At 48.8% G+C, this 13,510-nt stretch overlaps 1 protein-coding gene and 1 pseudogene across 1 annotated transcript in view; one reads left to right on the top strand and one right to left on the bottom strand.

Annotated features, from left to right (window-relative positions):
• Positions 1-13,510, top strand: part of GALNT18 (polypeptide N-acetylgalactosaminyltransferase 18) — a 347,432-nt gene that overhangs the window by 64,631 nt on the left and 269,291 nt on the right. The window lies entirely within an intron of this gene.
• On the bottom strand, positions 8,819-11,682 carry LOC114886826 (annotated as a pseudogene).

Below are 13,510 nucleotides of genomic sequence, written 5' to 3'. Positions count from 1 at the left end.
CGTGGAAGATGGGCTAATGGGGAGTGTATGGATGCAGGGAGACCTGTGAGGAACCTAAGAATCATGGTAGCAGGGGCTAAAGGACCAGCTTGGACATGCAGGCCTTTGTGTTATATGGAGAAGCTTTGTCTTAACTTCCCCTGCCTTTCCAAATGGGTACTGGAGAGGAGCTTCCCTATAGCCTGGGATGTCAGAGGCTGCCTTCCTTTTTTTTTCTTTTGTTTTTCTTTTTGTGGAACAGGAGGCATGCCTGGCAGCTTTGCAGAAGCCTGAGCCATGGGCACCGCCGGAGGCTGGGTACGAGCCCTGTGCGTTCAGGTGGAGCAGCCCCTATTGGACAGAGCCACCCCGAGCGGCCTGTCCCCCGGGCCTCATTATCTGCAGCTGGCTCTTTGCATCACTTACTGTCTGGAGCCTTGCCTGAGCCTAAAATTTACACAAAGTAGGCCAGGAGCTCCTCTGTGGCTGCCCTCCACCTTCACTCCAGCCTGCGGGAAAGATCTGTCTCAACCAGAATTAGGAGAGGCTGGAGCACCTGTGTCCTGCCCATTGGAAGGCAAAGGGACTTACACACACAAGGGCTGGTGCCAGCAGTGGCTGCTGTATATCGTACACCTACTGTGTGTCAGGCACAGGGCTAAATACTTCCTGTATGTTTTCTCATTTAATCCTCGCGACAGCTCTACAATGTGGATATTATTATTCTCATCTTTCGTATCCATCAGTTTAAAAGTAGAGGCCAAGCAACCTTTCTGTTTGAAAATGTCTGATCAGGCTGCTTGCTTCCCAGGGAGGCATCAGATGAAAATGACAAAAGCCAATACAAGACTCCTCACCCATCCACCTGTCTGTCCATCCACCATCTACTCACCCACCTGTCTGATCTAAAATTTCACTCTGCCTGCTCTGTGCCAAGCCCGCTAGGAGGTTATAAGACAGAGGGATGAAGACCTGAGAAGAAATCAGTAACATTCAGGATACCTACTGCAGTAGATACCATGGGCTCTTTGGGGGAGCACATGTGTTTACATGTCAAGAGGTCAGAGTATTTGGAAAGGTTGGGCGAGAGACACTGTCAGGCAGGTTGGCTGGTCCTAGGTTGTGAAGGACCTTGACGGCCGAGTCAATATTTACGGTTTATCCAGTGGGCAGTTGGAGTCATGCTATGTCTTAAAACATCGCGGTGCCAGGATTTGAGTTGTGTTGGACAACTCTAGAGAAAGTACGTTCCGAGATGATGAACGCTGGGAGATCCTCATGCGCAGGACATGCAAGAGATGGTGCTGCAGGGCCTGTGGCAACAGGGGTGGGTGTCGTTGTGAAAAACAAAAAGCAGAGCCGGACAGTAGCTAAAGTGGAAAAAGCAGATTTTATACAGGACTGGTGCAGTAGGGGAAGAGACCTCTCTGTAGAACTGGGCTCAATTCCAAATACAACAGGACAAGTGGGAATTTATAGCCAAGGAGCAGGGTGGGGTCAGTGGATGGAAAATTACTGAGAGGAAGCATCAGGGTAAGAGGGGATTTTGGCTAAACTGACCCGGATTCTTGCTGAAGGCAGGTGGAGGTGATCACCTGGGGGATGGTGGAGGATGAGGAAACCAATCAGATACTGAGCATGATCAGATCCTGAGGGTTGGGGTTGGGGGGGTTCTGGCTAAACTGATTTAGCAGGATTCGTGCTAAAACTGGATGATTCAGAGATGAACGCGGGAGCCCAGAAGTCCAGGTATAATTGGAAAGCGGATTCTGAGGAGCCTGACTAAAGTCTGGCCAAGGACTCTTTGTCGGTTGGGACAGAGAGAAGAGGAAAGAATAAAAAGGCGGAAGCAGCAGGACCGGGTGCTTGAGGGTGTGGGAGAGGGGGAGCCTGAGTGGTCCTAGGGTCCTGGCTGGATTGACAGGGTCGTGTGGAACTGGTGTTCACCAAGTAGATGGGTGTGCCGGGCCTCCTCCCTGTGCACCCCCTCTTGCAAATATGCTGTGGTCCAGGGGTAGCTAGGCAGCAAGGTCTCTTTGGGCTTGTAAGCCTCCTCAGGAATGTCAGGGCTCAGTGTGAGTCAGAGAAGGAAGGGAATCCGTACTGGCAGTCTGCCCGAGAGGCTGGGGAGAGGGGCCCAGCAGTTGGTGCCTTCTGCAAGGTGCCCTAGCTCTTGGAGGAGCTAGCTCTGTGCTTTCCTGGGGTGCTGTGATGTGCATCCCCCCTTCCTTACAGGTTAGTTGATGCTTGCTTTGTGCAGAGGGGCTTGTCATGTAAATGTAAAGAGACCAAGTCCCCTGGGATCCAGGCCTTCCCTTGAGCATGGCAGCTCTGCAGGCAGCTTAGGGAAATGCATAATTCCAAATGTCATCCTCTAGGCAGTCCCTCCTCAACCTTCTGTCCTTTCCCCGGGCTTGGCTGTCCCCTGAGTGGGGAACTGACCTTTATACATGCACTCTAGCTGCTAAAACCTCTTTTGACTAGAAAACACTTTACAGCAGAGGCTGTTTAATCCTGTGGTGATGGCCGTTTGGGCCAGTGGAGGGCCACCTGTCACAAGGTGACTTTCTCGTGGGGTGTTCCGGAGGGGCTGGGATTTCAAGGAGTGTGGCATGGATACAGTGTGTGCACGTGAATATCCGAATGTGGCCGCACATGTCACACGTATGGTGGCAAGTGCATATCCTCATGGCTGTGCATGTGCATGCAGGTTGGAATTTCTCAGTCCATGGGTTGAGCTCCACAGGGCACAGGTGATTCAGGGGTTCTGTGCCCGTGAACATCCCCAGAGACCGTGTGAGAAAGAGCTCCTCTCCTCCAAGTCTAACCTGCTAACAGTATCTGCATTTTTGTCCTTCCCTTTTGTCCATGGCTGGTTTTCGTTGTTGCTTTTGCCACTTTTTTTTTTTTTTTTTGATAAGACTGTAATTCTTTGGGTAAGGTTTGGGAAGGCAGGGTAGAGTAGTAATTAAGAACATTGGCTCTGAAATCAGGTAGAGCAGTGTCCCTATTCAGGTCTGCCCCTTATGAGCTGTGTGATGTAGTGCAAGTTACTCAGCCTCTCTGAACCTCAGTTTCTTCATCTGTAACATGAGCACGGTAATAGATTTCTCCCATAGTACCAGACCAGTGTTTCACAAAGTGTGAATTAGAGATAAGGTGCTTGAGAAAAGTGAAGATTCCTGTTTGGGGGTGTGGCCCAGAGTTACACACCAGGTGATTTCACTGGATGCACACATAAGTTTGAGAGCCATAACCCTAGACTGTTAGCTCCCTGAGTGAGGGAACCACGGCTTCACATTGTGCCCCAGTGCCTAGCACAGCTTCGGGCACACGCTGAGCGCTCACTAAGTTTTTGGTTGAATAGCCAAATGACTTTATGACTTGATGCAGCCAAAGCACTTAGTGTAGTGCCTGACACAGAGCAAGACCTCTGTAGATATCCAATTGTTTCATTATTAATAATAGGGAAGGTATGTCTCTGTAAATAAATCAGCAGGACCCAGCACTCCTGGCACACAGAACACAGTCAACCCCTCCCCACATGACGGAAGGTTGGGTCCCCTCCATTCCCATTACAATGTGCCTGGTTTCTCTGAGGCTGACAATTGAGAGCCAGAGGAGGCTGGGCCACCCACATGCACGGGGTCTTGGTGTCCTGGTTGGGCCCACTGGCCATCTGCTCCTTTTCTTTGGAGGGGATACTGAAGCCTGAGGGCCTTCCGGGCTGATGAGGAAGACTCGTGTTCACCATTCCAGAGCCCAAGGCATCCATTTTTATTAGGTTTGCAGACAATCATGACAGAAGACTGGGCTGGCTTTTTATTGTTCCAGGTTTCTTGGCTTGGACCTAGAGAGAGGAAAAATTATTTAGAAAAGGCTTTTCCTGTCTGAAGAAGAATGGGTGTTTCCGGAAGCCACCAGAGCCCAAAGCACCAGCATGGGAGGTAGGGGGAAGGAAATGGGAAACAATGCTGCACCCTCTCCCATCCCCCCACCCCACCCCCTGCAACACATTTGAAGCCCAGGTCACGTCCCTGAGCCACAGGATGCAGGAGACGGTGATCTAACCTAGGGCCCTTCACTTTACAGAAGAACAAGCCTGGAACTTTGGGAGAGATGGAATTTGTGCAGGTCAGTGGGTGGCTGGGGCGAAGCTGAGCCTCGGGGCTGGTGTGCTAAATGCTAAAGCCAGGCCCTTCCCCATGCCACTCTTTCCTGTCCTCTTCCCCACACCCCTGGCCTGCCTCACCCCATTCCCCCAGGGTGAAAAAGGCTCCAGCAACACTTGTGAGTGACCACCCTGTGCAGAGATGGTGCAGACGACGGGCACAGGGTAGCTGCTATGGTCTGAATGTTTGAGTCCCCCCCCCCAGATTCATATGTTGAAATCCTAACCCCCCCAGATGATGGTATTAGTAGGTGAGGCCTTTGGGAGGAGATTAGGTTATGGGGTGGAGCCCTCGGGAATGGGATTAGTGCCCTTATGAAAGAGGCTCCAGAGAGATCCCCAGCCCCTTCCATCTGTGTGGATGCAGAGAGAAGGTGCTGGCTATGAACCAGGAAGAGGGCCCTCACCAAAACACAGCCATGCTGGCATCTTGATCTTGGAATTCCTGTCTCCATAACTGTCAGAAATAACTTTCTGTTGTTTCTAAGCCACACAGGTGTTTTGATCTGGCAGCTTGAACAGACTAAGACCGTAGCAGAGAAGGGACATCCCCACCCAGATATTGAAGGCATTGACAATCTCCTGACTGCAGGGTTCCCAGAGTCCCCACTGAGCCCCCTTTACCCTGCACCAAGCCCCTGTCATTTCAGCCAGCCAGGGGAATGGGCACAGGACTGGGGCCTGAGGTGGCCCAATTAGGAGATGGGGATGAAGCTCCGATGGTGGACACCTATGCCAGAGATGCCATTTTCCCTGAGACCCTTCCTTGGGTTCTGCCCCTGAGGACCCACACTTGTCACAGATCAGCAAGGCTGGAATTAACTCAACAGCTTCCTGAAATGGAGGCTCTAGAAACATCTAAGACACGGCAGCCATTCGGGCAGAGCTCATTGTTCTCTAAATGGCAGAAATACCTGGGAAGCCGGTGCCTCCCTAATAATAGTAACTAACATTGATTGAGCACTTGCCTTGCACCAGACCCTTCCCACATACTTTATGTAACATTTAATGCTTACAACAACCTATGAGGAAGGTCAGATTATTTACTCTTCCTCCAGATGCTCAGAGAAGTGAAGAAAGTTGACTGAAGTCACACAGCTAGAAAATGGTAGAGGTAGGATTTGAACCCAAGCAGCTTAACTCTTCAGCTCTTCACTCCACATTCTCTTCTCGATAGCCAGGTTCTTCCTCTTTGAGCTTGGCTTGTTTGCTTTCTGTAACTAGGGTGTGGAAAGAGTTATTCTACATGTGAAAAGTTATACTTGCATGTGAAAAGCAAGTAGCATATGGCAGGTTCTTCATTCATGTATTTTTTATTCATTCATTCATTGAAAAATGGTTAAGTGTGTGCCAGCACCGTGCTCTTTGCAAGAATGACTAAGTTGGGGTCCCTGCCCACAAAGAGCTCATGGTCTGGAGGTGAGACAGATATCTAAAGAAACATGCAGATGTCGTGGAACTAGGAGCGCTAAAGGGAGGAAGCCCAGGTTGCTATGGTAGCACAGAGGTGGCTATGACTTGTTCTATCCGGTAGGGTAGAGAGGGTGAGGGAAGGTTTTAAGAGGAGGGGGGTTGGGCTAGATGAAGAACTGTTCCCACAGTGGTGGCCTGGGGCGGGGGCCAGTGCAGGAAGGGCCTTATATGTCGGGCTAATGGATTACGACTTGATGGTGCAAGCCTTGGAGAGCCACGGAAGAACAGTAAATAGCGTGGCATGATGAGATCTGCGGTTTAGAAAGACCACGCTGGTGGAGGATGGCTTGGAGAGGGTAAGGCTGAAGGCAAGGAGTCCAACTGGGAGATGACTGGATGAGTGCAGGTGAGAAAGGCCGTGGGTGGGAACTAGCACAGTAGTGGAGGAAATAGAGGTGGAGTTTGAGGAAGACTTGGTGACCAACCAGGTATGGGAAGGTGAGAGAGAGGAGTTGGGGTTGATTCTGCGTGTGAAGCATGCGTGGAAATGCAGGCAATTGTTCAGGCGGTGGCAGGTTGCCCTGTTTGGGGAGGAAGGGTGAAAGAGCTTATAGGTGCAGAGTGTGACCGTGAGAAATGTTGGCAGCCACAGTGTCACCCCATTAATCTCAGCCAGTGGGGAACGCTGTGGTCTCAGGACTGGATGTGGGCAAGCCAGGAAGCCTGTTGCTTGCTCTGTTTCATCAGGAGCCAGGCGGCATGCCTCAACGATCACATTTCTGGTTTCCAAATTCACTACCACTATTGAAAAGAGAGTTGTAACATTGCACAAACCTTGGAGCAAATCTGATGCATTTTATAGGGTTACTATAGACGGGGAGGATTTTTCTAACCCGTTTTCCCTCTCTGACAAAACAGAATTTGAGTATACAACACCGCCATCAGCAGCCTTTCTGCCGACTACACTTTTCTGTTTGGGCACTAGAAGACCTGCTTTCTGACACACGTGTCTGCTGAGTTGATGTGTTTTCATGATCAGAGGGAGTCACACAGAGGTGCTGCTGTATCTTTCAGTGCTTGTTGAGGGCAACTTTTTGAAGCGTATGTCTCATTAGAGGCGGCAGGAAAGTAATGAAGGGTCACCCCAAAGTCTCAGAGCAAGCCAAGGGGAACCTGCAGAAGGCAGATCAGGAATCAGTTTCCAGATCCTAGGGGTGCGCTAATTGTGGGAGCCCCTCGGTGCAGCATCAGCGCTGCTAACGCGCTTGTCATGATCCCAAGCTTTCTAGTGAAACTTGGTAATCAAAGGGGGAACGTCAGTGACTCATATCAGCAAGCCACCACCTTCAGCTCTGGGAAAACTTCAGTGCGCCTACAATGCATGTGGACAGAACAAACCTAAACCACCCAGGAGTTCCAGGCAGGCTATTGTCCTAGCACCAGGGATGCAAGAGTTGCAAGTTTCCATAGCAACGAGGCAGAGAAACAATTATCATGCACCTTCCAGGGCCCTTTGCCAAGGTTACAAGGACACCGTCTCAGCGCTGGAGAAGATGACAGAACTGACTATCTCTGTCTAAAATGTTGACGTGGAAGTGAAAAAGAGTTTATGGCACCACAAAATGTGTTTAGGATAATCTAGTCCAACTCCTTCAGTTTTCAGAGAAGGAAGCAGAGACCCGGAGAGGTTAAGCCCCTCATCCTAGGTTGACCAGCTTGGGAAGGGCTGGGCTGCAGTGCCACCATGGCTTTCTGGTCCCTGGCCCAGTGCCCTCTTCTACCCTGCCTGGGGTTGGTACTGGGAATAGAGGTGCCCCTCGTCTCTGCCAGGTGCTGTGTTCCAAAGCCATACATCATGTTTGTGTAAAGAAAATTCCGGTCCACCATCGACTTCCTTGGTAGCCTGAGACGCTGTCTTCTTTATTTCCAACCCCTCTTTTGGCAGGACCTGCTAACACTTTGGTGCTCTGGTTTTGTTCTGTTCTGTTTTGCTCCCTAAGATCCAGACATAGCTTTTCTTCCGGCTTTTCTTTTCTTTTTTCTTTTTTTTTTAACAGTTTGCTGCATGCTTTTCCCCACACATGAACATTTATTAAACATTTTAAGTATTATACACAATTTGCTTCTTTTACTTAGCAGTTTGGGGTGTTTTTCTGTCAGTACTTCATTCTTTTTTAGCTGCTGCAAATGTTACATTTTATAGACATATTGGTTGGTATTTCTTATTAATCAACATTTGGGCTGTTCCCAAGTTTGAAAAAAAAAGTTGCAACAAGTACTCTTGGGTCCATTTCTTTGTTCAGGATTAATTTCTAGAAGTGGAAGTTCTGGGTCCAAACCCAGAATATTTTGAATTTTAATTGATATTGCTAACTTACACTCTAAAAAGTTGTACCAATTTATAAGGCAGAAAATGCTATTTTTCTTTTTTTTGGGTACTTAATCTAAATCTTCGCTAACGTGATGGGTAAAACATGTTTTAATTTTCATTTTTTAATTCTGTGAAGTTTAGTTTCTAACTTACTAATGTTGGTTTCTAGCAGTATTCATTCTCAATTTATTACCTCTTTGAAGTTTTCATTTTAGCCATTATGCTTGATATTAGATTATTCTTTTTTGTAAAGAGCAGCCAGTTCTTGTTCTATCATTGTAACATTCCATGCAATCTCATTGAAGATCAGAAACAAAGTTTTGTAAGGTCTTAGACCTTCTCCTTTAACAGCGGAAAAGGTAGTCTCGTACCTGTCTCTTTACTACCCCTGTGGAATATCCTGGAGTTTTCAACTTATTGACTCCTGGTCTGAGTGAACAGAATTTTTTTAAGGAATGTGATATAAAGTAATTCACAGCCCCTGTTTTGATCTAATTTTAATAACTGAATGCTAGCTCTTCTGTTTGTAATCCATTTCTGACCTTTGGACCCGTCTGCCTAGCTCCTAGCTCTATAGGCTCTGGTTTCAGCTCATGCTACCAGGGGACTCTCCCACTTCGGGCTGTCTTGGTAGATGTTCTACCCTTGGCAGGTGCTGGTCACCTATTCTTGACTCCTGATGGGCATTCAGGCAGTTACAGCAAAGAAATGTTTCACAAATGGTATCTGATACAGTCTAGTTAAGATTAATGAGGAGTAAAAGTACTTTGCTTAGAAATAATTATCCATAGATCTAAAGTCAACAAATGTCTCTACAACAAAAAATACATAATTTTGGGGGGGGGCAGGAGGAGGCTTGAAATAGATCAGAAGACACTTTCACATTAATTGTTCTTTTCATATACTTCAAATCTGTACTTAATGCCTTTCTCCTCCTGGACATCAGAAGGAACACCTGGATATCTGGGAGAAGTTTGTATTTTTCCAAATCAATTTCTGGAAAAAGTGTGTCACTTTCAAATTCCTGCATGATCCTTGTCACCAATAGTCTAAGATGGCCTGGCCTGCTCATGGCTTCCTTATAAACAGAACTGCGTCCCACTATCCAAACCATGTCCACTTGATTTGTTAATTCTGGTTGCTCAATAAGTTTTAAGGCATCATCCAGACTTCTGGCAAGAAAATGAGCTCCCTGTGGAGGTTCCTTGAGTTCTCTACTGAGAACTATATTAACTGTGTCCTTTAAAGGTCCATTCTTCTCTGGAATGGAGAACAGGTTTCCTGCCCGTAATCACCAAATTCTGTTTACCTTCTACTGAAGAGGTTGTGGTCATTCTTTGGAAATACCTGTAGGCTTTCCTGAGCCAGGGCCAGGGCAGATCCCCGTTCTTGCCTATGCCTGTGTTCTGGGACCCAGCAACAATGCAGTTTAGTGGACGAACAACGACAGCAGCAGAAAATACTTCCGAGCTAGCACGTCACGCCAACATGGGGATTACCCACCAGCTTGGCGTGAAATTTTTCTTCTTCCAGCTTTTTTTTTTTTTTTTTAACATCTTTATTGGGGTAGAATTGCTTTACAATGGTGTGTTAGTTTCTGCTTTATAACAAAGTGAATCAGTTATACATATACATATGTTCCCATATCTCTTCCCTCTTGCGTCTCCCTCCCACCCTCCCTATCCCACCCCTCCAGGCGGTCACAAAGCACCGAGCTGATCTCCCTGTGCTATGCGGCTGCTTCCCACTAGCTATCTATTTTACGTTTGGTAGTGTATATATGTCCATGCCTCTCTCTCGCTTTGTCACATCTCACCCTTCCCCCTCCCCATATCCTCAAGTCCGTTCTCTAGTAGGTCTGTGTCTTTATTCCTGTCTTACCCCTAGGTTCTTCATGACATTTTTTTTTTTCTTCCAACTTTTGAGGAGAGTCTTTAATGATCAGTAAATAAACTGAAGTAGTTGAGATGGATCCATTAGTTCATTGGTGGGGAGCCAGGGGCCCTGGAACCCTTCTCAGGCTTCCCTGTGGACCGCTTCCCTCTGTGCTCCTAGCAATCCAACCTCACGACTGCGTGGTGTTTCCACTGTTGGAGCTGGGTCCTCCTGGGGCCTTCTGAGAGGTGAGCGTGAGGCTTCTCTGGCTCAGGCCTGTGTCTCTTCCTGTGTTGAAAGTGGATTTTCCTGCAGGAGGATGTGAGCAGTAAGAATGTGTCAGGACAGCTCTCTGGAGGGGTGGCCAGACCAAGAGACGGCTACTTGCTTCCTTGTCAGGAGAGGCCTCTGGGTTTAGCTCCAACTCTGGGCCTACACGGCAAGTTCCAGGAGGCCATGGTCTGAGCATCTCTCTCGGGGAGGTTTGTCCCCAGGACAAAAGTGAAGGGAGAAGAAGAGTGAGGCTTCTCTGCTGACTTAGCCGCACTTCGAGGCAAGAGGAGCACGGTGGGTAGGAAGGCGCCTTCCATCAGTCTGGAGCCCTTGAGAGGGAGCCTGGGTGTCAGATGTGAGGGCAGAAGCGCAAGCTCCAGATGGATTTGTTATCATCACTGGGCCCCATGCAGAGCCAATGCACAGTTCCCTTTTGTCAGATGATTGAATTCATTTATTCAGGATGAGCTGAGCACCTACTACCTGCCGGGCACTCTCTCAGCCCAGGGAAAGAGCACAGAGCAAGACAGTTACGGCCCTGCCGCTGGGAAGCCTACATCCTGGGCTGAGTGAACAGGAAGGCTGAGGGCCTCCAGAGCTCTGACGGTGGGAGGGTGGGCGGATGTGGGGTACCCCTGCCAGCAAAGGAGCCCCCAGGTTCTTGGAATTTCTGTCCTGAGGGCTGGGGTAGGAGATCTGGCAGCGCTGTCCAGATGGGGATGATACCAAGAAATTAAAGAAGGCAACAGGAGGAGAAAGCGGGGGAGGTCTGAGCACCTAAAGTGTGTATTCCGGGGGCCGGGAAGGCACCTTTTCCATATGGTCAACTGTAATCCTCCCGGACACCCAGTGAGGCCGTGGTCATTGTTACCATTTACAGATTTGCGGAAAGGGTGAGCAGCCTTCCTGAGGCACACATCTTGGAAGTGAGGATTCCCCCTCAGGTCAGTGGACGCCATTCCATCAGCAGAAGGCCAGCTGTATGAGGTCCCCAGAGGAGCCCCTCAGGCTCTGAGGCCTCAGGCTTGTTTTTTCCAGCATCAAAGTGTTTGCCTCAGGTGATGACACCCTGGCCTCCCCCATCCTGCAGACTCGGGCCTAATGGAGCTGGTATTGGCCCAGCACGTTGGCTGGTGTCAGAATAGGAGGACAGATGCCCCTGGGGGATCGGCTGAAATGGATGTGCATCTGGAAGAGCAGCTTCCTCACCCGGTGGCCTTCCCAACCCCAGTGTGGCGCTGGGGATGATGGCAGAGGGTGGCCTGCTTGCAGCACTGACCTTGTGCTCAGAGCCAGAACGGTCAAAGTGACAGAACGGGTTTGAATTCCATCTCCGCCGCTTGCTTTCTGTGTAGCCCTGAGCTAGTCACCCAGACTCTCTAGGCCTTAATTTCATCAGCAGCAAATCAAGGTTGGCCACAACTACAGCACAAGGCTGTGATGAGAATGCGCACAGGTAGGCTTGGGAAAGCGCTAGCAGTGTCTGGCACGCAGTAAATGCTAATAATCAGTAGCGCTCACGACTGATGTTAATATATTATATCAGTACCAGATCGTACTCCGCCGTGTATCTGGGGCTGGGCTGTAGGGCATGGTTCATTCTGGTGGCCGAGTGCTTGGGGCACAGACACTTACGGCAAATAGAGACGTCAGGTTTTACAGCAGAGGATTCCAAACTTCCCTGTCATCAGAACCCCCGGGGGTCTTGTTATAGATTCAGGGTTGGGGGTTATAACCCCTCCCATTCCTTCCTCCCTCGCTCCCCAGAGATTCCCATTCACGGGTCTGGGGTAAGGTTTTGAATCTGTGTTTGTAACAAAATCCTCAGGTGACCCTGTTGCAGGAAGTCCAAGGACTAGATTTTGGGCAGCATTGCTTTAAAAGCTCTTTTTTCCAGCCCTGGCCAGCCTCGTGGCTGGCTCTCCTCCACGGCTGGGCTGGAGCTGTCACCTCAAATCATGCTACTCTTCCCTGGGCAGCCCTGGAGATACACATGGACAAATCCTTTCTCCTCAGCTTTCTGTCTAGACACCATGCAGACCTACAAAATGTTTTCCCCTTAAAAACGTGATCACCTGTCTCTGGGTGACCACAATTTCTAAACTCTCTCCTAAGAAACATGGTTAGAGAAGGGATTTTTTTTTTTCTGACTTGGCAACCCATTTTAAACGTGTTATAAATGTATAATGATATATCTGCCTGTGTTTGTATATGGAACGATCCCTAGCAAATGCAGACTGGGGTAGCACAGTGGTTAAACATACAGACTGTGGCACTGGACTGTCTGGGTTTGAATCACAGCTCTGCCCCTTACTAGCTGTGTGACCTTGGGCAAGTTATACAACTTCTCTGTCCTCAGTTTCCTTATTTTTGGAATACGACTAATAGTAGCACCTATCCCCCAGAGTCGTTAGAAGGATTGGCTGAGTTAATATTGATGAAGCACTTACAACAATGCCTGACCCATAGCGAGCCTTCACTGTAGAGAGTGAAGCCTTCACTGTAGAGAGTAACTGCATGAGACGACCTGGGAGATCCAGGGAGCGTGGGCATTGCATGCATTCCAGGAAAGTAAAGAAGTTTAGGTAATGATGCTGACTGGCTTTAGCCAAGCCCTGTTCTTTCCTGACACACAGTTCTGCCTTGAAGGAATTGAACAAGCCACAGTGGTGGTGAAAGAAGCCCTGTGTGTGACCACCATGTATGAAGCAAAACATCGTTTTGCTGAACCCCATTAGCAAACTCTGTAAAGCCTTGTCTTCGGAGAGTCTCTCTAGCTGTGATCTATCTAAGTGGCATGTAGACACCAGGGGACTTTTCCCTTTGTCTCAATCTTTCTTTCCAAGGTTTCGAGTTGCTGAAGGTCTGGTTTTCTCGACAGAAGAGCTATAGAGAAAGAACCTGATGTAGGGGAGGCAGGAATTAGCAGAGACCAGAACAGCCGTGTCCAATCAGGTCTTGAGCGATGATGGAAGACAAAGGAAGGGAAGCTCTGTACCCCTTCCTCTTCTCCCTGCCCTGCCAGGTTAGCCTGCCTTGCCTCCCTTGGGCGGTGGGACAGCAACGTGGCTTAGCACTGGGCCTTGGGGCAGACCCGGCTGGACAGCCTGGCCTGGCACCTAGTAGTGTTATGATCTTGGGAACTTTGCTAACCGGTCTGATTGTCTTTGGTAAAATAAAGGTGAGAGCAGTACCTGTGTCACTGAGTTGTTGGGTCAAGTTCAACAAGGTAATATATATAAAGTGCCTGGGACTCCATGAATGAAACCTTTTCTTATTCTTTTTGCTGGGTGGTCTTTTCCATGGGCCCAGGCTAGCCCAAGGTCTTGATAATTCAGGTCTTTCCCTGTACAGACTCCTTCAAAGAATAGTCCAGAATAGTTGGAGAGGGAATGGAGATTGAAAGACTAGCTTGCTTGGACCAACCC

Source organism: Monodon monoceros, unplaced genomic scaffold (genome assembly GCF_005190385.1).
Source record: "Monodon monoceros isolate NGI ecotype Baffin Bay Population unplaced genomic scaffold, NGI_Narwhal_1 Super_Scaffold_7, whole genome shotgun sequence".
Taxonomy (NCBI): domain Eukaryota; kingdom Metazoa; phylum Chordata; class Mammalia; order Artiodactyla; family Monodontidae; genus Monodon; species Monodon monoceros.
Note: the sequence above shows the minus strand (reverse complement) of the source record. Positions and strands in the feature narration are given on the sequence as shown.